Source organism: Anabrus simplex, chromosome 1, assembly GCF_040414725.1.
Source record: "Anabrus simplex isolate iqAnaSimp1 chromosome 1, ASM4041472v1, whole genome shotgun sequence".
In the NCBI taxonomy this organism is placed as follows: domain Eukaryota; kingdom Metazoa; phylum Arthropoda; class Insecta; order Orthoptera; family Tettigoniidae; genus Anabrus; species Anabrus simplex.
This window is the reverse complement of record NC_090265.1, coordinates 771649352-771673983: the sequence shown is the minus strand read 5'-3', so window position 1 is coordinate 771673983 and position 24632 is coordinate 771649352. Positions and strand designations below refer to the sequence as shown.

At 40.5% G+C, this 24632-nt stretch overlaps 1 protein-coding gene across 2 annotated transcripts in view; it reads left to right on the top strand.

Annotated features, from left to right (window-relative positions):
* Gdap2 (ganglioside induced differentiation associated protein 2) overlaps positions 1-24632 on the top strand; it is a 1140014-nt gene that overhangs the window by 82570 nt on the left and 1032812 nt on the right. For both annotated transcript variants that reach the window (XM_068225213.1, XM_068225211.1), the window contains exon 2: positions 19023-19072. The gene's annotated coding sequence lies outside the window, so the exon portion shown is untranslated. The remainder of the gene's footprint in view (positions 1-19022; positions 19073-24632) is intronic.

Sequence of the window (24632 nt, the reverse complement as noted above, 5' to 3'; positions counted from 1 at the left end):
TAATTACCATGAGAATTATTTAGTGAGATACACTAATTTATAAACACGATCGTGTGATGATAAAATTAAATGCTACACAGATAAGGTTGTAGATGATGATGATGATGATGATAATAATAATAATAATAATGATGATAATAATTAATCAATTGTAATTTTGGAATTAATTTTGATTTTCCATCAGCAATTCTACTAGTGTTATTAATGGACGTCACATAATTTAGTTATTGAAATTCATCAGAATTCAACATTGACCACGTGTTGAGATCGCCATAAAGTAATGGAATCTTAAGTTAATTTTATTGTGGAATAATAAGCGAGATAGCTGCCTACTAAATTTGTGTAAATTTTCAATGAAGTCTCTGGATACTTTCATTTCAATATTTTAATTTTTGAAGGCAGCGAAGGCCAAATCTTTTGTTAATTTTCATTCCAGAACGGTAAAGCTGGAGGACGAGGATTATATTTTAGTTGTTAATTGCTACAGGAAGACGTGACATTATGAGAGCTTGTAACATTTTTGTGACTACTGATAAATAATGTCATGAATAAAAATATAAATAAAATATATAAATACATAATATGCTTATAATAAATTAATATTACTCAAAAACTTAATAAACCGAAATGTCCGTAGTATGGGCGTCAGAGTTCACCAGAATGGATCCCTCGAATTTAGATAGACCATGATAATTCTTTATATCCCAGGGCGTGTACATAATGCTGCGTACTGGTACATCTGCTTCAGGCCTTACCTAACCTTCTGAAAACGACTAAATAGGTAGGAACTACACCTAGGTTCATCAATAACTCCACTGATTGTAAAATATTTAACTATATTCTCAATAAAATCCGTGCATGAGCACCTCATCAACACACCAAAATACACTTATAATACACAAACAAAAGATTGCCGGAAGACTCCATATTTACAACTACAACAACAACAATGAAAGCAGTGGGAAAACGAAAGCGAGAACTAAGCCACCATTTGTAGTTAGTTCGTTGAACAATGTACAGGCATGTATATAAGAACCCTTCACTGTCTCTGTATCAACACGACTTGTCGATTCACATAATCGGCAGTTATAACATCACACAGATACTATACCTCGTAATACTGTGTTCACAGACTTTAACACTTGTTGTAAAGTTATATACATTTGAGCAACACACGCTTGTCGATCCTGAGCATAAATTATGGAAAGTCTGAGATAGCTTTCACCAACATATAATGCCAGGCCGCCACAAGTGCTACAATACCTAATGCGTAAGCACTCCACAATTTGTCGATCAGCCACTTTCCACGAACATAACAAGACTACGTTCTACGAACGTTTGAAGTCCAGTCCATTGTAGCAGTATCACTCGAATACCGAATATCCAGTTTCACTCCCGTGTGTTAGCACGTCTGGTTGTCGTTCTGTTCCGCTGTGATGTCGAAGTATATAAAGACCTCATCTCTCACATGATTCGCCGAGATTGATCTTTGCCAGCCAATCATGAATGATCCTCTTGTCAGGACCATGCCCTGAACTACTTCTTGGTCCCAAGACATAAACCAACTCTCTGGGGTGTTTCACATGAGTCATAGAACTTTCCTAGTACAACATCAACAAGCTCATGTGATTCTGGGCTATTCACATGATTCATCGAACTTACCGACAACAAGTACATCTCATAAGACACTGGGATGCCCGCATGAGTCATTCAAATTACCAGAGTCCAATATAGCAATGTTTTCCCAGCTGTATGAAACAAATTACTCATACTACATATGAATACCTTCCACCTTACAAATATTAATGACAAAATATACAATTGAAATACTGACAATAATAATAATAGTAATAATAATAATAAATATAATAATAAATCGAATACTGACAATAATATCTCTCGCTTCTACATATAGTGCGAGGCTGTGATATATGTACTATCACAAGCTCATTTTAATTAAATCCCAGCAAGGATATTTTTGTGTTTTTGATCCTTATGTTAATAAATGTAAGAATGTTGTTTTTAAAATGTTTTTTATTGCTTGGTCCTTTTCCCTTAGATGCCTCTAAAAATGGAAAGCCAGGAACGAACGGTCCACCCCAGGATCTCTCGCTCACTGGCTGGGCTTAGCTCGGCAATAATGGGGGCAATAGACCGCACGTGAAGAACACACTCATTGATACAGTAAGTATCACTGGAGATGTGGCAATGCTGTATATTATGCCCATGCTTCCTGAATCGTGTAGTTATGGCTACCGAATAGTGGGATGATCTATTGCGTTTTGCTTATCGAAGGACATCGCACGACCGCGCGCGACATTTTTGAGGTTAAAAGATCGTCTATATTGTATTTGGTTGTCAGAATGGATAAAAAAACAGCGAGCTGAGACGGCACCTGCAAAAACATGCACATAATATAGAACAAGCAGACCGACGCAGTTTGCCATCAGAATATGAATGACGTCGGAAAAACTTGTTGTGGACAATGCAAACTACGAAAATGCCTAGTCTAATTTTCTTCTTAATATAATATGTTTATAGTTATCCAGGGACTCGAACCTATACAAATGTAGAATATCTAGTCTTACAACGCTTTTAATGATTTGACAAATATATCCGTAGGAAACCGTTATGTTGTAATAGGCCTGATTACTTCTCCAATGAAACGTAAATACCGTAGTATGTTTTGATGTGTGCGATGCCATAATTTCAGAAACTTCTGATATAATCCGGCAAATGATTGGTTGATAACCTGATACCTGATATAATTAGCACAAATCAACCTTAAAATAAATGGTGGTAGTGCAACACATTCATTTTTCTTACAACTTCTTTACTATTCCATAGGCCTACAGTCTTGATAACTTATCAACTGTAACACGTTTCCAATTAATTAACCGAAATACCGGTAATGATGATCGTGATAATAATAATAATAATAATAATAATAATAATAATAATAATAATAATAATAATAACCTGAAATTGAGAGGTGGCATAAAATATCAAAACAATATCTTCATTAATGGTGAGGTAGTGAGTCCTCCAGAGGTTATGTTCACTCTCTCAATCAAAGGAACAAGAACATTCATAACTCTCACTTTACTCAAACGAAACCTTCTTTAAATTGTTGGTCACATTGCATTTCGCAGGATTTTCCACCTCTACTGTGTGTACGGAAAGCATTCTGTGAATGAAATGCAACATACTCAGCAAAATAATTATCCTCCATCTTGCTGCAACATAAGTGAGTCACTTACGTGTATGTGGGAGGTCCACTTATAGCAATAAGTGGGACACTTAAGTAGGTAATATGAAATGAAACCTGACTTATAAGCGGCACTTATGTATAAGTGTTGTCTATGAATTCGGCCCTAAGTCTATCTATAGCCTATATACGAGTATAAAATAAGAGTCCCGTCTGTACATTGCTCAGAACTTGAAAATAATGGTATTTATTTATCGGTCGTGTCTATAGAACCAAGGAAATGCACATTTTAATGTTCCATCATATCTGTCTGTCTGTTTGTCTGTCTGCCTGTCTGTCTGTATGTACAAGAATCACGAGAAAATGACTGAAAAAAAATTTAATGTAAATCGATATGTAAAGTCGGGGGATGATGCACTACAATCTAGACTATAAATAATTTTATCCTCGCTGAGTGAAATGGTAGTTTAGGGGAAGGTGTAAAATTTAGTTCTCAAATATTTGTTATTAATGGTATTATCCATAATTACTGCATAACTGGAGTTATATAGAATTAAATTTCCGAGCATGTATGTCTTCAAGATTTTTATTGTATCGGCTATGATAACAGAGATATTCGTGAATTTCGATTTTTGTTGTAAGTTTATATCAATGCCTAACCACGAGAAAATGGATGAACAGAATTTAATGAAAATCGGTATATAAAGTTTGGAAGTAAGGTGCTACAGTCTACATTATAAATAACTTTATTCACGCTGGATGAAATGGTAGTTTAGGAGAAATGCCTAAATAAAAAATACCATTATTACTATAAGTATTACATACCGTAAAAAGTTATAGAGAACCCAAGTTCCAAACAGTTTTATCGTACCGACTATGGTAATAGAATAATGAATTTAGACTTTTGTTGCTTAGTCCATATCAACGTCAAGTACTGTTAACATGGAAATATTGTTCAATCGTGTTAACTGGCGATGTTTTCTTTATCATGATTGTCATAAGGTATAAAACCGCGTGGTCATCGGACCGTATCGACAAGGAAAAATATGAAGTTGATTATATAAAAAGAGGAAATGTCGTAAAGGAAGGACCGCTTGAAGATTAAAACAAAGAGGGAGTCTTTAAAGAAGGAAGGACTACCTTGACTTTAGATGCTCTACTATCCCAGAGTCGGAAGAAAACTAAATGTGAAGACCTACAATATCGAAAGTTCGTAAAACAGATCAGCAGTAACATTATATTGACCATTGTTGTGATGTGATTTGTCTCTTCTGCTGCCACTCATTTTCGACAGATGGAATTACTGCTGCGTACCGAGTAAAACAGCCTGCCTGAATATTGCCGGAAAGTAGCTGGGGAGTTAGAGAACTCTGGACATTCTATATGATTGTACTGCAGCAAACATATTATTTATTTAAGTAAATGTAATGACAACACTGTCAGCAATAATGTCCTCGTCTAGACTCATTTTATGTATGCCTAATGACGTTAAAATATCAGCCATAATACTTGTTAGGCTAACATCTTACCACATGCGCTACGGTAAGTGTGTGCTTGTATTAAGAATAGATTACAGTACAATTCTCCGTCAGTTCACTATTTCATTCGCTTTTCACCTCACTGTAACCTCGTTGTAAGCATTAATTTTGCGCTTTGCTATACCCGGTCACTATTTATATCGTGTAATATTTTTCGAACGGACTATACCAACTGTCGTATGTAGTCACAATTGCTTGCATGCTGAGCTTACGGGGCATCGGTATCACAAACGATGTCAGTATAGAAACATCAACCTTACGGCGTTTTCACACGTTTGTTGGGCTGCATTAAACAAAATGAATAGGCCCAAGAGAGTCACCTGGTATTATTCCTCGGGCACCAAACAAGAGACCATGGACAACGAAGTTTCGATCACCGAAGCGTGCATGCATTTATCCTTCAAGAAAGAACACAGCCTTCATAAATATTCTTTTCTTTTTTCCACTGTCAACATTTTCCTTGTCGACAGCGTTTGTTTCGTACATGAAGGCTGTGTTGGAATGTTTCTCGAAGGCTGCACTGTCCATAGATCTGTTAACTTGGCGAGTGAATATTATATTGTAGGGTGTCTTTAGTGGGAAGGGACATGGCCTACGTGCTTCTTCGCCTTTCTGTATCTTTTACTCAGGGATTTCACTGCCATTACCAGGAACTCCACGGAGGTTATCATTGTTTACGTTCAGTTTCAGGAAAATCCACAGCCTTTTTCCAGTCATTCGAACGCGTCGAGAATGGAATAAATGAAGCCCCCATCTAGCGGCGAGGATAGGAATTGTGCCGCCTACCGATGCCTGTTGTACTCCTCTGGAGCAATGATTCATGGCTGACAGATGGAATTAAACGATATCGAGAGTGTTACTGGAATGAAAGATGGCAGGTAAAACCGGTGCACGGAGAAAAACCTGTCCGGTCTCCCCTTTGTCCAGCACAAATCTCACGTGGAGTGACCGGGATTTGAACCACGGAACCCAGTGGTGAGAGGCCTGAGCAACGGAGACTCTTCCCTCACAAGTGATACTCCTATTTCTTGTCACGGCGTGACTGGCCAGCCTATTAGTACGTTTACATGCAGGATCATGTCGATTTGAGGCCACTTTTCAGAATGAAAGATCGAGCAAGCTGGCCGTGCGGTTAGGGTCGCGCAGCCGTGAGCTTGCATTCGGGAGATAGTGGGTTCGAACGCCATTGTCGACAGCCCTGAAGATGGTTTTACGTTGTTTCCCATTTTCACACCAAGCAAATGCTGGAGCTGTACCTTAACTAAGGCAACGATAGTTTCCTTCCCACTCCTAGCCCTTTCATATCCTATCGTCGCCATAAGACCTAACTGTGTCGGTGCGGCGTAAAGCAAATTGTAATTCTATTACTACTACTACTACTACTACTACTACTATAAGATGCCAAGGAAACAGCAACTCAGTCGGGATAGTGTCTCAAGGACGATACGGTAAACTCTGTGACCGTATAGTACTGAGTTCCATGTAAACCTAGATCGTGCTGTGATCGTATTGGAAACGACTGCGCGTACACGCCATATTTGTCTTGTCGAAAGTAATTTCCGTAAACGAATCTGTGCTGTTGATCTTTACTCATGATTGATAGTCGATTGAATGTTTACGGGCAACAAACTGAATCACGAGAAAATGACGAATAGTCATTCACAAAAAGTGCTTTTATAAAGCCAAACTCCATACCACAACATCCACTAAGGGCCATATTCTACCAAGTGACCGCTGCTCAGCCTCAAGGCCTGCAGATTACGAGGTGTCGTGTGGTCAGCACGACGAATTCTCTCGGCCGTTATTCTTGGCTTTGTAGACCGGAATCGCCATCTCACTGTCAGATAGCTCCTCAGTTATAATCACGTAGGCTGAATGGCCCTCGAACCAGCCCTCATATCCAGATAAAATTCTCTGATCTTCCCGGGAATCAAACCTGGGGCCTCTGGTTAAGATGCAGGCACGCTACTCCTATACTGTGGGGCACATCCATAATTCACGTCCTAAGCTATTTCACTTCGCTACTCTATTTAAGAAAGGCGTATGAAAATAGAAACATTGCAATCGACCACGTCCCAATCGTTCAAAGAACACAGGTGATGTCGATACTAACACCATTCTTTGTCGATTGTTGTAACCGAGCGAGTGGCTTTGGGGTTTGGGTCACCTAGCCCTCAGCTTCAATCCCTACTGTCAGCAGCCCTGAAGATGGTTTTCCATGGTTTCCCATTTTTACACCAGGCAAATGTTCCTTAATTAAGGCCACGACCCCTTGTTTCCCATTCCTAGGCCTTTCCTGTCCCATCGTCGCCATAAGACCCATCTCTGTCGGTGCGACGTAAAGCAAGTTGAAAAAAAAAATCTTTACAGATATGACTAAGCTATCTGTCTTGTGTACGATTCACACATTTCTTTACTCCAGTTATTGCATGAGCTCAATTTTTTTTTTCGCAGCCGGCAAATGCTGGGGCTGTACCTTAATTAAGGCCATGGCCGCTTCCTTCCAACTCCTAGATATTTCCTAACCCATCGTCGCCATAAGACCTATCTGTGTCGGTGCGACGTAAAGCTACTAAAAAAAAAAAAAAAAAAAAAAAGGCAATTTTTTGTATACGTTCCGAAGATTTAGAGCGATGCAGGATCCCACCAATTACTCATTAAATTAATTTCATTCATGTTCCCTTAAGAATAATTGCTTAGAGGTTCAGCATAGCTTAGAAATACAGAAAATGGGAGCAAATTCTCCTCTTCCAAAGTCCTACCATGTTCAAACCTGGGGAATTCCTGCCATAATGTTCTTCGTCAATCATTCCGTTCTTTGCTGGCCACAATGTGCAGTGTTTTCATTCGGATGTCATCCAAACCAACATTGTAGTTTTTATTGTGCAGGAGAGTTGTCGTCAATCCGACAGTATGTGCGTGTGTGTGTGCGCGCTTCCTTCAAGTCCCTGATGGCGCCCTTCTGTTCAGGATGAACAGGTTATAATTTTAACTGGTACTTCCACTGCTACATTTCATCTGAGTTTCAACAAGTTTGGCCCTCTTTCCTTTCTCTCTGAGTTAAGTTAGTTGGCCTGGATAGTTTCTTCTGGTAGAACGACTGTATCATATTCGAAATGGAAATTTTCCAATAGAATATGAATTGAGACCAGATATTTTATATCATTTTATGAGTTCAGCATCCATAAGCGATACGTTCATTGTGACATTTGCTATTTTATCGTACAATCGTAAAGCCTTGGTTCTTCTTCGAAATGAATCGTCTCTTGACCCAAAATCACCGGCGTAATTATCTCAGTCCACTCTTTATAAGTCTCAACGGTGCTTGAAACCATTGTTTCACACATGGCTACTTTTATCTTTTTTTTCAATTGGCTTTACGTCGCACCATCTGTGGCACCGTCACAGATAGGTATTATGGTGACGATGGTGTATGGAATGGCTAGGAGTGGGAAGGAAGCGCCCGTGGCCTTTATTAAGTTCCAGCCTAGTGTGGAAATGGGAAACCAGGTAAAACCATCTTCAGGGCTGCCGACAATGGGGTTCGAACCCATTATCTCCTGAATGTAGGACACAGTTGTGCGAACAACTCGATCGGTCAATTCTCTTATACGGTATGTGCTGTGGATTCTCGCACCATCCTACCACCGGCCAGGTTACTCGCCCTCTTCTACCGTAACCGTAGCGATACTCTTACTCAGTGTTCCGCAAAGCGGGGCCGCGCCTCCTCGGGGTGCTCCGAGAGGAATCTAGGGGGACGCCTCTAAGATGCCATCTCATACGTCGATACAAACTTCAGCTCATTTTTGAAAAATATTATTGCTATGCTCAGACTCTCAGCACAGTAAGCCAGGCAAGAAGCTCTTCAATCCTATTCAGAACTAGTCTAAATTTTCCCAGAAACACATCACAAGTGCTGACCAGAAATGCCCGTACGAGTTCGGAGGTTAGGTGCTGTCATACGTCTTTGACCACAGCAATTACCCGACTGCCCTTTCAGATGCGAAGCTACCAGCCGTGGTGCATTGTAGCTTAGTGACAATGAGCCACTTGACATGGTTACTACTCACTCACTGTCAGTGCTAGTAAACAGTACACTGAGCGTGGTAAGTGCACCGACAAGTGGCTGATTCATAGTAGGAAAAAAGCGATCCCGTGAAAGTGTTTCGTTCAGTGGCTGTTCTCCCACGAAATACCTAATAAAGAACAAGATGGTAAATTAGTTAAATGTTCACCTTCCACATTTGCTTCAGCCCTCGCCGGTAAAGTTAATTATTTGACAAAAACAAAAGTGCGCAGATATCAAGAGGATTATCTAAAACTAAGAACATTCTTGTAAATAACCAGGAACGACCACACTGAGTTCTTTGTTTGGATATTTTAGCCAACGATAGTTTGAAACCTGTAAAACTTACGAGACACCTGCAGACAAAACATTCACAACAAGTGAGAAAATACATCGACGTTTTTAAGAGTCAAGGGTAAATGTGAAGTTCCTAGATCCTACAGTTCCCAGGAAAGCAAGCATTAAAAGGTTTTAATTACCATCTTTTGCTGTTACAGGCCACTGATTATTATTATTATTATTATTATTATTATTATTATTATTATTATTATTATTATTATTATTATTATCATCTCTATATATAAAATAACATGTCCTGACTGACTGACCGACTGATTCATCACCGCCGAGCCAAAACTACTCGATATAAAGAAATGAAATTTTGGGGATACATTTATATTACCATGTAGGTGGTCACTAAGGGAGGATTTTTGGATATTTCGTCGCTAAGAGGGTGAAAAGGGGGGTGAATTTTTAAAATAGGGATATCTATATTTCAAAAACTTAAAAGTTTACAGACGTGAAAATTGGCATTTGGAATCTTCTTTAAAAATAAACACGCATTTGGGGGGGGGGGGGGGGAATGAACTTGGTAGGGGCGGATGAAAACGGAGATGAATTCCTTTTACGAGGATACATATATCTCAAAAACTGAAGATGTTACAGTCGTGTAATTGGTATTTGGAAGCTCTTTGAAAGAAACGGGCACTGTTTGTTTTTAGAAATTCGCTTGAGTGGGGAGTGTGAAAGGAAGAAAAAAAATTTAATTCTTTCTCTGGAGAAAGTTATATCTCAAAACTGACTCATTCATCATCGCCGAGCCAAAACTACTGGACATAAAGAAATTAAATTTTGAGGATACATTTATATTACAATGTAGGTGCTCACTAAGGGAGGATTTTTTGATATTCCGTTGCTAAGGGGATGAAAACGGGAGTGATCGCAAATTTTGTCAGATTATATATAAAATGTAAAGCATTCAATTATAAATTTCAGTATAGGTAAACCCGTAGCGAAGCACGGGTGTCTTGCTAGTTATCTCTGTATTAAAAGAGTTTACTAAAACAGCTTTGGTAAATCCGTCCGTCCGTTCCATAGGGTCGATTTGCTTCATTTGTGTGATTCTCTCCGGAATTAGCTACCGGTGAATCATCAGACATTGCTAGGTCTCTAAGCTCAGCCAACTTTGAGTAATCATAAAATAAAATCATTAAATGATTACTCCAATAATTGCAGGCGAAGGCTTACTCTAACCCGCCATACATTCTGTACTTAACTTGCTAAGCGACTAACACTTTCATTAATATTCTGGTATATGTGATTTTTATTCTTAGGAATGTCATTGCATGCAGCCATGTTTTATTACTACCTGTCAAGCCAGATAATATACGCTTCCTCTGATCATGGAAGTATTTTTCTGTGCTATATATACTCTTTGAATATCTGACCTTCCTCATGTTCTAAATATATATATATATAGTCTCAATAACTTACATGGTGCTAATAGAAAACATCGACGTGCGTACAGACGTGAAGGCATTAAGTCGACCAGCCTTCTGTATAACCATTACCAGTAATAAAACGGAGACCGGGCGAGTTGGCCGTGTTCGTAGAGGCGCGTGACTGTGAGCTTGCATCCGGGAGATAGTAGGTTCGAATCCCACTATCGGCAGCCCTGAAAATGGTTTTCCGTGGTTTCCCATTTTCACACCAGGCAAATGCTGGGGCTGTACCTTAATTAAGGCCACGGCCGCTTCCTTCCAACTCCTAGGCCTTTCCTATCCCATCGTCGCCATAAGACCTATCTGTGTCGGTGCGACGTAAAGCCCCTAGCAAAAAAAAAAAAATTAAAAAAATAAAACAGAGGGTCAAACTCTTGAAAAAGTGGGAGTCTACTTCCCCGAACCAGTATTCAGCCACGGCCAACTGCATGTTGCACTATCTCGGATAAGATCTTTTCAAAATGCTAAGATACAAATAAGCCCGAATGGTCAAAGGACAGTGAAAATTGTATGGAATAACGAATTATAAACTATATTACGAATGAATGGTTATTATGAACCGGTATTAAATGTTCATAAAACCACTGCAAAGAACTGTCCAAACAATATTTCTATGAGAGGCATATCAAGACGAGTTATCTGCCCTATTTATAACGAATGCTGCGGAGCAGGACGGGTCCACTAGTTATTGTTATGAATATAAAACTCCATCTGTTTCATTACTCTAATTTATTTCAGGATGGCCTAATAAATGCACACACATATTTAAACACAAACAATTCTAACCGGTTATGAATGGGCACACTAATTACCAGTCTATTTACAAATCTCTCTTCTGTACACACACCCGGGAGTCCCGGTTGGTTGTTACTTGGGAACGTCTATAATCCTTGCATTCACTTTTCCAAAGTCCAGTCACCTACAGCCGCTGTGCGTAGACAGCTGGATTTGAACACACGACGGCTGTTGGTTGGTTCGACTCCACTTATCGTCCAGTTCTTCACAAAGTCCCTAAACAGCTCCACAGTATTCAACAGCAGGACGATACAGACAAAAGCGAAAATTAACACAGGTCCATTTATCCTCGCTGGCGCACGGCGATTTTCAGTCCACAGAGTTACACGGACACACAGTCCAGTCTTTCGTTCTGTCGCCTGCACCTACACACTGGTCTCTCCGACACCACAACAACGACTCCTCGTTCATACCTCGGTGGGGCAATGGCGACAACCAACACCTCTGTCGCCATCAGCCCAGCCACCGAACCCCAACTCATCGAGTGTCACACTGGCTCCACCTCGGAGCCCAACTGTCACTCACTCTTGACTCCCACACGGAGGTCAACTCTGACTGACTGTCCGCGTCTAGGCTCCCTTTTTATGGCTCTCCTGATTTGATACAGATATTTCACGATATCACTACAGGCAGAACATTCCCGTTGAATTTCCAAGGAACTCGCAGGTAAGCCGGCTGCCGAGAACAGTACACGGAATACCCCATAGGTGGGCTGGGAGATTCGAGGTCGTCTGAGTCACCAGCCCCTTCCTGGAAGTACCGAAAGGGCTAACCATGGGACCGGCACGCAACATTATTATTGTTATTAATAATAGAAGTTTTCGTGTGCTAGATTTTTGTACAATATAATGACTAGTGCGAACGGAGGGAGGGAGGGAGGGAGGGAGGAAGAGTCGTGGGGGCCGCGGAGTAAAACGATTGTGGAGGTCTGCTCTAACAGTTGAAGTCACCCAGGACGATCTACGTCCCTGCTACTGCAAAACGTCGTATGTCAAAATGCTCTTCTTGTCCAATATTCTCCTTAAGACTGGTCACGCCTCCCAGCCAAATATGAATAGACAATCCACCAGTACAATTTTCGTTGACTTCATTTCCCTATCCTACTGTGTAAAGGATAATCACCCTTAAATGTATATTGTAGTAGTGCGTAAATACGTCATGCAAACATACATTCCTACAGCGTAGTATAGTAAGGTTCAATTTTCTTCACGGCTAACCAAGGAAAATTAACACAAACTTTGTACTGATGGACTGCATATCTATACATGGCTAGTAGGAAGAGCATTGGGAGATACGGGGTTTTTCAATAACAGTGATGGTGTGATAGTAGGAAGGAAGACGGTGACACCCGGTGTCGTAACATAGCCTGCTCCTGTCGAATAGTAGCGTCTCCATCCGACGTACGAATCGCCATCAACAGCGTCATATGCTCTCACTCCATATGAACATTGTGGAGGGGTTTTGGCACGCAATCTAGTGACTAGAAATTGTATAGCACCATCTCTCCTACCCTGCCGGCGAATTACTATTATTTGACCAACGTGACTCGAACCGGATAACCATGCTGTTAGGTCGTATAGACTTGACGTCTTGGGGCATCCAAGAAAATGAATAATAATAATAATAATAATAATAATAATAATAATAATAATAATAATAATAATAATAATAATAATAATAATAATTGTACCGGAGGTACACCTGCTCCGTTCATTTAAACTGTGTGAATCTTGAGCTGTGTATTGGAAGAAGTTTGAACTTTAATCTTCAGATGTATCAATTTATGAGCCCCTTTTGGTGGGAGGACGGACAATTCATTTTCAAAGGAATTTTGGTATTTCGAGGTTTTGCACACTGGGGTGTTTGTAGATTGTTTTATTTTATGTTCTAAGGTTACTAGCACTTATATCCCCTCCTCCTTCTTGAAATTATTAGCCAATCAGAAATTTTCGATATTTATTCAATTAGCTAATTAAAACTGAGGGTGTGTACAGGCCATTGGCCTAGAGAGTTCTGGAACCTTCCCTTCCGCTATAAAAGCTGGGAGATTTTGGGCCATGTTGTCTTATTCATCGCTCCAATCTAGAGGTTTAGAGTGCATACGTAGTGGAGGCAGGGGAAAGCCTTGTCTGCTGTCGGAAGGCCCACCAGCTCAAGGTAATTGCAGACATCTTTTAATTATATGATAGTTTCAGAAAGCCGACTTGAGGGGAAGGTTTTTAAAATTCATTTAAATTTTCTGAAGTTTAATATTATCTTCTAAATATAATTTTCAAGCAAGTCTAAGAACTTTATTCGAATCCCTGCAGGGAAAGATGAAAATTAGGGAATAAAGGGTGTTCACCCTCTTATAATTTCCATTCAACTTGGTGTTGGGGTGACTATGATTTTATAACCCTTTAAATTTTATCTCTTCTTTTGGAAATTAATATTTTCTCCATCTAGTCACCCTCTGTAGTATAGGCTTAGTCTCTGTAACTTAGGGCCACAAGCACACATTTGATCTTAAGTGTTTCAAGGTATATTTCAAGAGGTGTGCAAGTGTTTCGCCTCCTAGCATTTTGTTTATGGACGATTTCTTAAACTGTTTCTTTTGATCACTAAGGCCATGTAGAATGGGCACTTATTGCCTCTGTTTAACTTTTAAATATTCAATCAAGTGTGTATCAGACTGTCGAGTGGAGAAGACAGTAAAGACTGTTTTCGTAATGATCTAATGTAAAATTTGGACTGGAAACTGGTGCTTTTGAGAAGCTGGAATATTGTAAATTTTGGAGCTCAGTCTCCTAGAGTATAATTAAGTGGAGCAAAACTGCTTTTTGTAATAGTGCAACTTTTGAGCAACAAAACTCAGAAATCATTATGTGAACAATGTTCTCTACAGTACCTGATTGTTTTAGATTTTCAAAGCACTATTGTTGCGAGAGCTGACGAGATCACTATTATTCTATCCAACTATTACTTGTTTATCAAGTTTAAAGTCAGAAAAAAAGAAAGGAAAATAAAATTTCAAATTTTAGTGTTGTAAATTCTACATTGATATTTTCTCTGTCCATCCATTCACCCCGGCACCTTCTTACACCTCCTCAATCCATGATATCCCATAATAATAATAATAATAATAATAATAATAATAATAATAATAATAATAATAATAATAATAGTAATAATAATAATAATTACATTGTTTGGTCACCTATATAGAATGGACGAAGACAGATTAACAAAACATATTTTTAACTCTATCCAAATAAAAGAAAACTAACCAGCATTTTTTAAGAAGCCGAAGAAGATTTGGAAGTACTCAACATTACACAAGAACCAACTGCAAACAGAAAATAATTTAGGGGAACAATATTTGATGGTAAATTTCCAGAGAAATCCAAGAAGAATTCGGGCAGTAAATGGACGGAAGAAAGAAAGAAAGAAAGAAAGAAAGAAAGAAAGAAAGAAATAAAGAAAGAAAGTACCTGCACAACGGGCTACTACCAGCAAATATCAACACTGGATATCACAAGAGACCAGACTGATACTATTTCATAAGAAGAGAGCTTGGCCTCTGTGAAAAGACTTCCCTAACCTACACGTTCACAATACCTTCGATAAAATCCGCCGCCACGGGAGGTTTATGGTTAGAAGAGACTACAAAACACACGTAGACACTGTCACTGAAAACGTCCGCAGCAATCCCAAGCGCTACTGGAGTCTCATCAACACACGGAGAAGGACGGAGCGGATTCCTGTAGCATGAACCACAACGATGCAACAGCAGACGGTGCCGATCGCAATGAACTGTTCAACAGGTATTTCTTCTCCAACTTCTCCCCTCCCTTACAAAACCAACCGCTCCCTCTCGTAGGTACAGCTTCAAACATAACCATATCAAGCATAACTACCACACCAAGTGAAGTTAATAACCTTCTTCAAACTCTTCGTACCAACAAAGCTACCGGTGCCGACACTATAGGTCCTCTTTTCATAAGAAATACTGCCAGCACTCTTTGCGTCCTTCTCTCTAAATTATTTATCAGATGTTTTGCCACGGGCTATTTTCCTATTACCTGGAAACAGGCAAATATTGTTCCACTTCTCAAATCAGGCAATAAGTTTAATGTTTCATCTTACAGACCAATTTCTATTCACCCTACACTGTCCCTTTCTTAGAAAAAATTATACACCAGCGTCTCGTCGCATTCACTTTGCCGTATACCTCAACCAAGCAGCATGGTTTTCTACCAGGTGGCTCTTGTCTAACAAACCTGGCCACTCTGCATAGCTTTGCATCACATGCCATTGCAGCTAAATTACAGCTGGATATCTGCTACGTAGACACTTCGCAAGCTTTCGATTCTGTAGACCATGCTCTGTTGCTCCATAAACTCTCCGAACGATTTAATATACATGGCAGTCTTCTGACCCTTCTTGCTGGCTTCTTACATAACCGTTGGCAGAGAGTGGTAGTATCAGGCACTTCATCCTCATGGATACCAGTCACCTCCGGTGTCCCGCAAGGCAGTTCTCTTGGCCCATTTCTGTTCTCTTTGTTTATGGACGAACTGCCGTCCGAACTCAACTCTTTGCTAAAGACTGCAAGATATTTAGGGAGATCAGGATTCCATCAGATGCAGCTCTGCTACAGTCCTCACTTAATGCCCTCTCGAACTGGTACCGTACTTGGAAACTTATCCCCAATCCACAAAAATGCAGCCACATGACCATAACACTACGTAAATCTCCTCTACCGACATCATATTACCTACTCGACAAGCCCATCATCGTAGTTACGCAACAGCGTGACCTAGGTGTAATATTCGATACAAAATTACAATTTAAGACCCACATAGAAACATATACAGTACTTCCAAGGCTATGAAATTACTAGACATTCTCTATCGCTTCACAGAAATTTCTGACCTCATTGCTCTTCGTCACTTCTTCCTCACGATCAGTCGACCTCTCTTAAACTACTGCTCTCCGATTTGGACAACAGCCTCTCCCTCCAATACTAAGCAGTTAGACAGAGCAGTGTCCTTCTTTGCTGCAACTGTAAGGAACAGAAACCCCAAGCTCAGAAATCTGTCTACGCAGCAGGTATTAATGGCAATTAATATGTCACCGCTGCACATCAGGCGACAGGTAGCTGACCTGAGTTTCCTCCATGGGATCTTAAATGGGCATTACCGCTCGGAACATCTTGTCTCACTCTTTTCTCTCCGTGTTCCTTCCCGCTACACCAGAACGAAAGACCTTCTCCACATTCCCCACACTCAACACTCAATACTTCAACGAGCTTTCCTAATCCGCCCCCAACACTCTTTAACAATATTAATAGGAGACAAGAGCTCGATATAGCATCAAATAAAAGCATATTCGAGAGGGGTGTAAATAGTCTCTTAAGGATAAGTTGATGTGAAGGGATTATACCGTCATCTTGACCCACGACGACTTGGCTATGAACTTGGACATTCTCATGGTTTTCGATTTGGACAGTTGTTATTAGTAGGCTGTGTACCTGATCTTGTTATATTTTGTTATGTTTGTTATGTTTTATTACGAAAATTTGCGTTTGTCAAATAGTCTGTTGACAGTGCAAGTGAAATTTGCTCAATGTAGATCTTGTGCTTCGTGAATAAATAAATAAATAAATAAAAAAGAAAGAAAGAAAGAAAGAAGGAAAGAAAGAAAGAAAGAAAGGAAAAGGAAAGAAAGATGGCTGGTGTAAGTGTTTTAGTTGACACCCATGGGCAACCTGCTCACCCCTACCTCGGATGATGATCTAACGTTGAAGATGGCACAAACACCCACTGTCCGTGCCAGAGTAAATTACCAATGAAGGTTAAATTTCCCATCCGGGCTGGAATCGAACGCGGCACCCCTTGGACCAAAGGCCATTGACGAGCCTATAGTGACCAGCGCCGTTAACACGACACACCATCAAGTTTCGCATTGGAGGTCGTCATTTCACATACGTTTTCATTTCACTTCACACTTTTTGTAATAGCGATTGTGGTTCGGATTTGTACATCCTGACCTGACATGTGTCACCCTTCCAGTGCTTGCCTGCTGATTACCGTGAAGGTGTATTTTCTGTCCGAGCTACTTGTTTACCGCTTAGGCGCTCTTCAAACTTCTCCGCTGACAAACAACCTATTTTTTGTATATAACTTCTGATAGGTTTATAGTTTGTTCTGTGTTCTTTGTACACGCTTCAGAATGGCCGGTATTTGAGATGTGTCTCATACGCAGGTCTCTTGCCTGGTGCTGTGCCATTGTTCACAGAGTTCGAGAACATGCTGTGACGGCGATCAAGTGAAGGTAGTGATTATTAGTTTAAGAGGAAATACAATTGAAGAGCAAAGTTCCAAAGTGACGTAAATCCTAAATGGATGATTTTTCATTGTTTGCTTTCATAATTTTTTTTATAGCTTCTATCATCGTATAGAGAAGGTTTAAGTCTCAATGTGTCTTAAATCGCATATTAATAGAGATATGAAAAGTACTTTTATTTGCAAAGTAACGGAACTCGAACGTGTGTTTATTCCCAATTTACCTTGTATCCGCTGGCTCCGAGTATAACAAACTTTTCGTAAAAGGTGACACTTGCCAAGGACTGCAATCTCCACACGTGTACATTTTTAGCTAGCGAATATATAAAATCAAAATTGGATTTTAATATCTCAGATTTGAAATCTATTCGGATAAATGCAAACCAAGTGTTTTGCAATCCACATTTTCACGGATGCCAGAATGTCTCCACTTATTGTTGAAGATGGGTGAGAAATGGTCGTCTCTCAGCCCACACAAGAACCATTCGGGCATCCAGTGAAACAGGAGAAAATAAAAGTAATAAAAATGCTTCTAAATAAACTCAGAAAAATGGAAGACCATCCAGCAAAGCCGTTTTATCAACATGTATTTGCTCTTGATGGCAGTATTCATAATGGCAGGACAGTGATCGCGATGTAATTTACTCCATGTTTTGAAATTTAATTTTAAATGTATTCTGCTCATGTAAGTGCTTTAAATACCTGGTGCATTTCCTTTATGATCAATATTTGTAGGTAAATATTGTTAAACCATTTAAATGTCCGTAAATTCCACTCAAAACGTACGTCAATAAAATAATGGTTTAGTTCCCTAACGATCTAACTCCAACCTACACGAGTTAACGCCATTTTCATCGATAATAAAGTTTTGAAACACAGTGTCAGGATATGTATGAAAGTGATAGATGAAACTGCATTGTATCCATAGTCATATCTGAATTTAATTACAAAAAAATGAAACATCGTAATTTGTGAAGTTTTGCATTTCATGGGTTCACGTAACTTTAGAAACACGTTGTTCAATTGGGCAGCCATCCTCTCTCAACGTCAGTCGCAGAAAGAGGTGGAAGGATTTGGACCCTTATAATAGAGCTGTCGACAAAGGATATAAAAATGATGGATACTCTGGGCCTAGCGTTCGAGGAGGCAGAGAACAAGGGAGATCAGATAGGAAAGATGAAAGTGAGGAGCCTGGCCCCGCGGTCACCAACCGCAAGATGAGAGCTGTGGAGCTTCACCTATCAGTCGCGCACGGTGTGGGGTGGAGGTGTAGTCAGTGTATAACACTCATTGTTTCTCTGCTTCCAGATTGCTGGAGTCAGAAGAACTAAGTGTCTCTTGGTCGTGCAGTGAGCCAGGTGAGTCCTTATGAGCTATTATTAATGCTATTTTGCTCTGTGTCGTACTTTATGATACCTGGCGAGTTGGCCGTGCGGTTAGAGGCGCGCTGCTGTGAGCTTGCATCCGGGAGATAGTGGGTTCGAATCCCACTGTCGGCAGCCCTGAAGATGGTTTTCCGTGGTTTCCCATTTTCACACCAGGCAAATGCTGGGGCTGTACCTTAATTAAGGCCACGGCCGCTTCCTTCCAACTCCTAGCCTTTTCCTATCCCATCGTTGCCATAAGAATCTGTGTCGGTGCGACGTAAAGCCACTAGTAAAAAAAAACTAATGATCTCAGCTACAGTAAGTCATCTCGGTAGTACGACCGCTATGCTAGAATATAAGTTTGAAAATAACTACAATCTGAGAAAAGTGATGAATGAGCGTGAAGAATGTCGACGGGAAAAATAAATCCTGTTAAAACTCTATTAAAAGTATGGATGGAATATCCTAATCGCATCAAGAAATATTTTCTAAAATTCTTTAATTCTTTTTTTAAAATTTGCTTTTACGTCGCACCGACACTGAGAGGTTTTATGGCGACGATGGGACAGGAAAGGGCTAGGAGTGGGAAGGGAGCGACCGTGGCCTTAATTAAGGTACAGACCCAGCATTTGCCTGGTGTGAAAATGGGAAACCACGGAAAACCATCTTCAGGGCTGTCGACAGTGGGGTTCGAACCCACTATCTCGCGGATACAAGCTCACAGCTGTGCGCCCCTAACAACACAGTTAACTCGCCCGGTATTCTTTAATTCCATAGCAAATTGAAATTCCTAAACGTATCCATACTGGGGAGAGTCTTTTAGCTCGCAAGTATTCATTGTCCGTCTATTAGTCACAAACATTGTTGGCGTCCGCCTACGTCATCCTTGTCTGACTCAGATCTTGTTTCACGCTACGAAATGACACCGTCTATACCGGAGCACTCTCCTGCTGGAACAATCCACGGCGAATTTTCGTTGAACTTTTCAATTACAAGTCGTGCACGTGCGGTCCGGAACCCGTGCACAACTACACGCCTGTTTTTATTATGAAGAAATCTCCCTGGATGGGTACAAAGGTACTTAATTATGTATCAGAATATGTACATGTTAGCACAATTCAGGAATGTTTTAGACAGATTCCTTATCGATAAAACTTATGTTACAACATTGAACACGCACACTCCAATATCTGCAAACCATGTGCTGGGCAGCAGCCATCTTGGAAAGCCAAAATCCATAATGGGCTGCTGTACCAAAGGTTTGTTGAGGAATATCTGGAAAAGCCATGTTTGCAATTGGAATGCTATTAAATTATTGATATACGCTTCAAATGTTTTTTGTTTGTTTATTATATCGCAACTCTATTTTCATTGAACATAATCCTAGGACAGGGTTTTCCAAACTTTTGGTCTCTGAGGACCCCTGATCAGATCGGATGCATGTTCAAGGACCCCTTATCCAGAGAACATAATACTGCATTCAGCAAACCAAAACAGAATGTTATAATGATACGATGTTTGATTTTATTCGTATAATATTTAGGACTAGTAATTACTTTGAAAATTTAACTTTTTACATAAAGATACTTTATACATGCACAGAAATGATAAAACATTTTGACAGTTGGTTAATAATTAAAACAGTCTGGATTTGAAAATTTACTTGAAAAAAATCACAACTTTCGGTTGTTGGATCAACGGGACGAATAGTGGTGTTTTCTAAAGACCAAGCGCTTTACAAGCGTTGTCACTCGAACCGAAGCTCTGTTTCTGTACTTCGTTTTCATCTTCGTGAGAGGAAAAAAGATACGCTCACACAGGTATGTTGTCGTGAAAGGCATTAAACGCAATATTTCCTTTTTAGAAATTGTAGGGCATAAGCTATGTCATGGACCCAAACGTCGACCAAAGACGTGAGTTGTGATACCTTCATGGAACTTCCTGGAGCTAAACATGCCACTCCATCTGATTCTCCACCCATATTGTACTACAATTTATTTTTCACTTTCTCTCTGCCAAGATACTTCAGCTAGATGATCTTCCTCAAGGGAGGACAGTTCATGTTCAGTTTCAAAGAAGGGATTTCTGATCGACGGGATTTTCTGAACCAGAGGCGTAAAATATCGCTTGAGCATGGATTCTATCAATTTCAAGTGTCTCACAATTACATCACTTAACACTGCTTTGTAGTATTTTTTTCTTTTTCCGCTGATAACTTGTACACTCGAAATATTTAGTATCTCGAGGCCAGAAATATTCATTTCAGGCAAAAAATCAGTACAGCCCTCAGAACCACCCAGTACCTGCTTACACACACTCTCTCATTGGTCACATCCTTCAGACGCGTTAACACATGCACACATCTGAAGAGTGAGGGGAGGTGAAGAAAACAGTACGAAACATGAACGAAACACACGCGGAGGGGAAGGTACTTGCTTCCCCACCTGCCCACACGCCTCCTTCAAGGCAACAGACGTAATATGTATGTCAACAGATTGAGTGTCAAATTCTCCAGTTTCTTCGTAATTATTGTGTGCGAGTTCTGGCTGAAATTTAACGGTCTCGACTATGACTTCATTATCGAATGGCTTCGCGCTCACCCACTGTAAGAAAGAATAACCCTTATTTTAGTCAATATAGGCCCTGTTAAATACTACTACTACTACTACTAATACTACTACTCCTCCTACTACTACTTGTTATCCTCAAAATCATAGTAAAAATAACCTGCCATTAAATAATTATGATTATCAGAGACGCAAGGGCGTTTGGAAAACCGTTCCTATGAAGTTATTGTCAGCGCTGATCAAACAATTAGTTGCCATACATTGGGGTGGGATTACATCGTGCACACTTAATCGCAATTAAATTAGAGTTAATTAATTGTTTTCCTTGATTAGGAAAAGCTAGTATAGCCACAATGTTTGACCATAGAAACATCTTAATCAGTTCCCGATAAAATGGAGTTGGGAGTGGCCTCTCATTGCGCAACGTCGCAAGCCACACCTCCTGGAAGAAGAACAAATGTGACATTGTCTTGGTTACTTCTCCTTCATCCTCAGGGTTGGCCAAGATCTTTTCTCAAACATTACATGTTTCCTTTTCCACCCGGAATTCGTGTGATCGCGATTGTACTATCTATCGGCCATGTTAATCGTTGCATATATTATATGTAAATTATGCAACAGTGAAGACACAGTTCCTAAATTTAGTATAATGGTCTATGATTTGAGTGTGTACAATAAAATTTTACTCTTCAAATACTTACATTATTACTGCGGACTTATCGTCGTGGCCCTCCAGGGCTAAGCGGGCCATAGTCTGGGAATGGTTGCACTAGGATAATGTATCACGAAGGTACAATAATTGGAAAGTAAGCGTTCATAACGTCGTTCTTTTGTGTGAAAGTATTTTTCCTAGGGGTTTTTAATTTTTACGCCATTCGTGGTCCTTGTCTTTGTTTGGCCGATACCTTTACATTGCGAAGTGTCGGATTCCTTTCCATTTTTCCTTCTGATTGGTGTTGCCCAGTTGTACTTCCTCTTAAAACAATAATCACCACCATCACCACCACCACGTATTTCACTGTCACTTGTCGCCGCTCTAAATTTCTGAAAGCGTCTTGGAAATAAATGTGAGTGTGTGTACGAGAGTTACATACAAGCAATACCTGCTAAACCCCTCTCCACTACCGCAGAACTCGCTCATACAAGCAATACCTGCTAAACCCCTCTCCACTACCGCAGCCCTCGCTCAGAACTGTGTAGTGCGTTGCGTAGTCGAAGGGGACGTGTGTCTCTGTAACGCTTTGTTCAGCAGCCGTGTGAATAAAGGTAGTAACTAACGCTCGTCATTTTCTTGAAGTTGAAATGAGGAAGAACTTTATCCGGAGAATCCAACCTATGCATGTTCCCTCGTTGCCAGCGTTTTAACGAGCTGGTCATCCAGCGCAGACTCCGGTAGACGCTCCTATTGCCAACTTGTGCTGCCGTGTGTGGTGGAATTGGGAACTCCGAGAATCATGCATTTGCGAATTCTGTATAATTTTGTGTGTGTTGGTTTCAACACAACATTTTAGAGAGTTGTTGAACCAGAGGACTTGCGAAGGCCAGAACACACTTTGTTGCTTGCTGTTTCAGAAAGCAGGAGTTGTAACTGCGAGGCTAGGCTGTCAGAGCGCATACTCTGCTCCTGAGCTGGAACGCTTCTCAGTGAGCCGAATTGCGCCCGCCGTTCGTGTGGACAGCACTTGTACTTGCCAGTGAAGCGCTCCGCTGTGTGATAGCGGCTGACTTTGTATGTCAGTTTCTAGAGCATTTTTGTTCAAGGTTGCGGCACTTTGCTCCTATCATTTTCTGGCATGTTGGTACATTTAATGCCACTTCGATTTACGTAGACTATTAAAATCCACAGCGTCTGGAGCGACTTGAAGCATTACGATACTTTAAAAGTAGGTCGTCATTAGGTTTGAAAATTGCGAGCCCTGATGAGGGTAGCAATTATCATCAAAGTTTCCCAGTCAATGCCACGGTGATTAGATCACCTTATTTTAAGAGATATTTTATCTCCAGCTGTTGTCACTTGCAGCGTGTCTGGTGGCCGTAATCGTTAAGGCGTTAAGTCTGACACCATAGTTAGCCGGTTCGAGCCCCACTGGTAGCAAACATGTTCATCAACACAATGTTGGCCGGTAGGATAGGCGAGGTGGTGGTAAACAGTTTGTAATCACTAGATTGCGTACTGAAAGCCTGGATTTAATTCCAAACCTCTCCGCTGTGTTTATATCGAGTGAGAGCATATGGCACTGTAGATGGTGATTACTCTTTCGGATGTAGACGTTAAGCCTTGAGAAGACCCTTCATTTTTTACTATTTGTTGTACGTCGCAGCGAAACAGACAAATTTTATGACAACCATGGGATGGGAAAGTTGGACTCGGAAGGAGGCCGCGGTGGTCATAATAACCGGATTTTTTTTTACAAGTTGCTTTACGTAGCGCCGACACAACAGGTCTTATGGGGACGATGGGATACAGAAGTGCTAAGATGGGAAGGAATCCACCGTTGTCTTAATTAAGGTACAGGCCCAACATTTGCCTGGTGAGAAAATAGGAAACCACGGAAAATCAACTTCAGGGCTGGCGACAGTGAGTTCGAACCTACTATCTCTCGAATGTAAGGCGACAGCTTCGTGACGATAACAACTATTTCCCTTGGCTCGGGGACTGGGTAGCTACACTACAAGAGGACAGAAACATGCATGTTGAGCTGGCGATCTAATTCTGTAGGAGCAGGCGGTCAATGGCGGAAAGTCCTACAAGTTGTTTGTTAGCAGGTTTAACTCGTGTTCGTGACTCCCTTCGTAATGAAGCGCTTCCTGGCGACACCTGTTGAATGTACTTCATATTCATTCGTCATAAAGCAAGCTACTTCACAGTATCGATCATAGCAAGTAGCCTCGTACACTCTCACCAAGACGGGCCTCTGGACTTCTTGCGATAGACAAGCTAACAGTCCGTCACCACAGGATTACATCAGCCCTGCCTTCTTCAT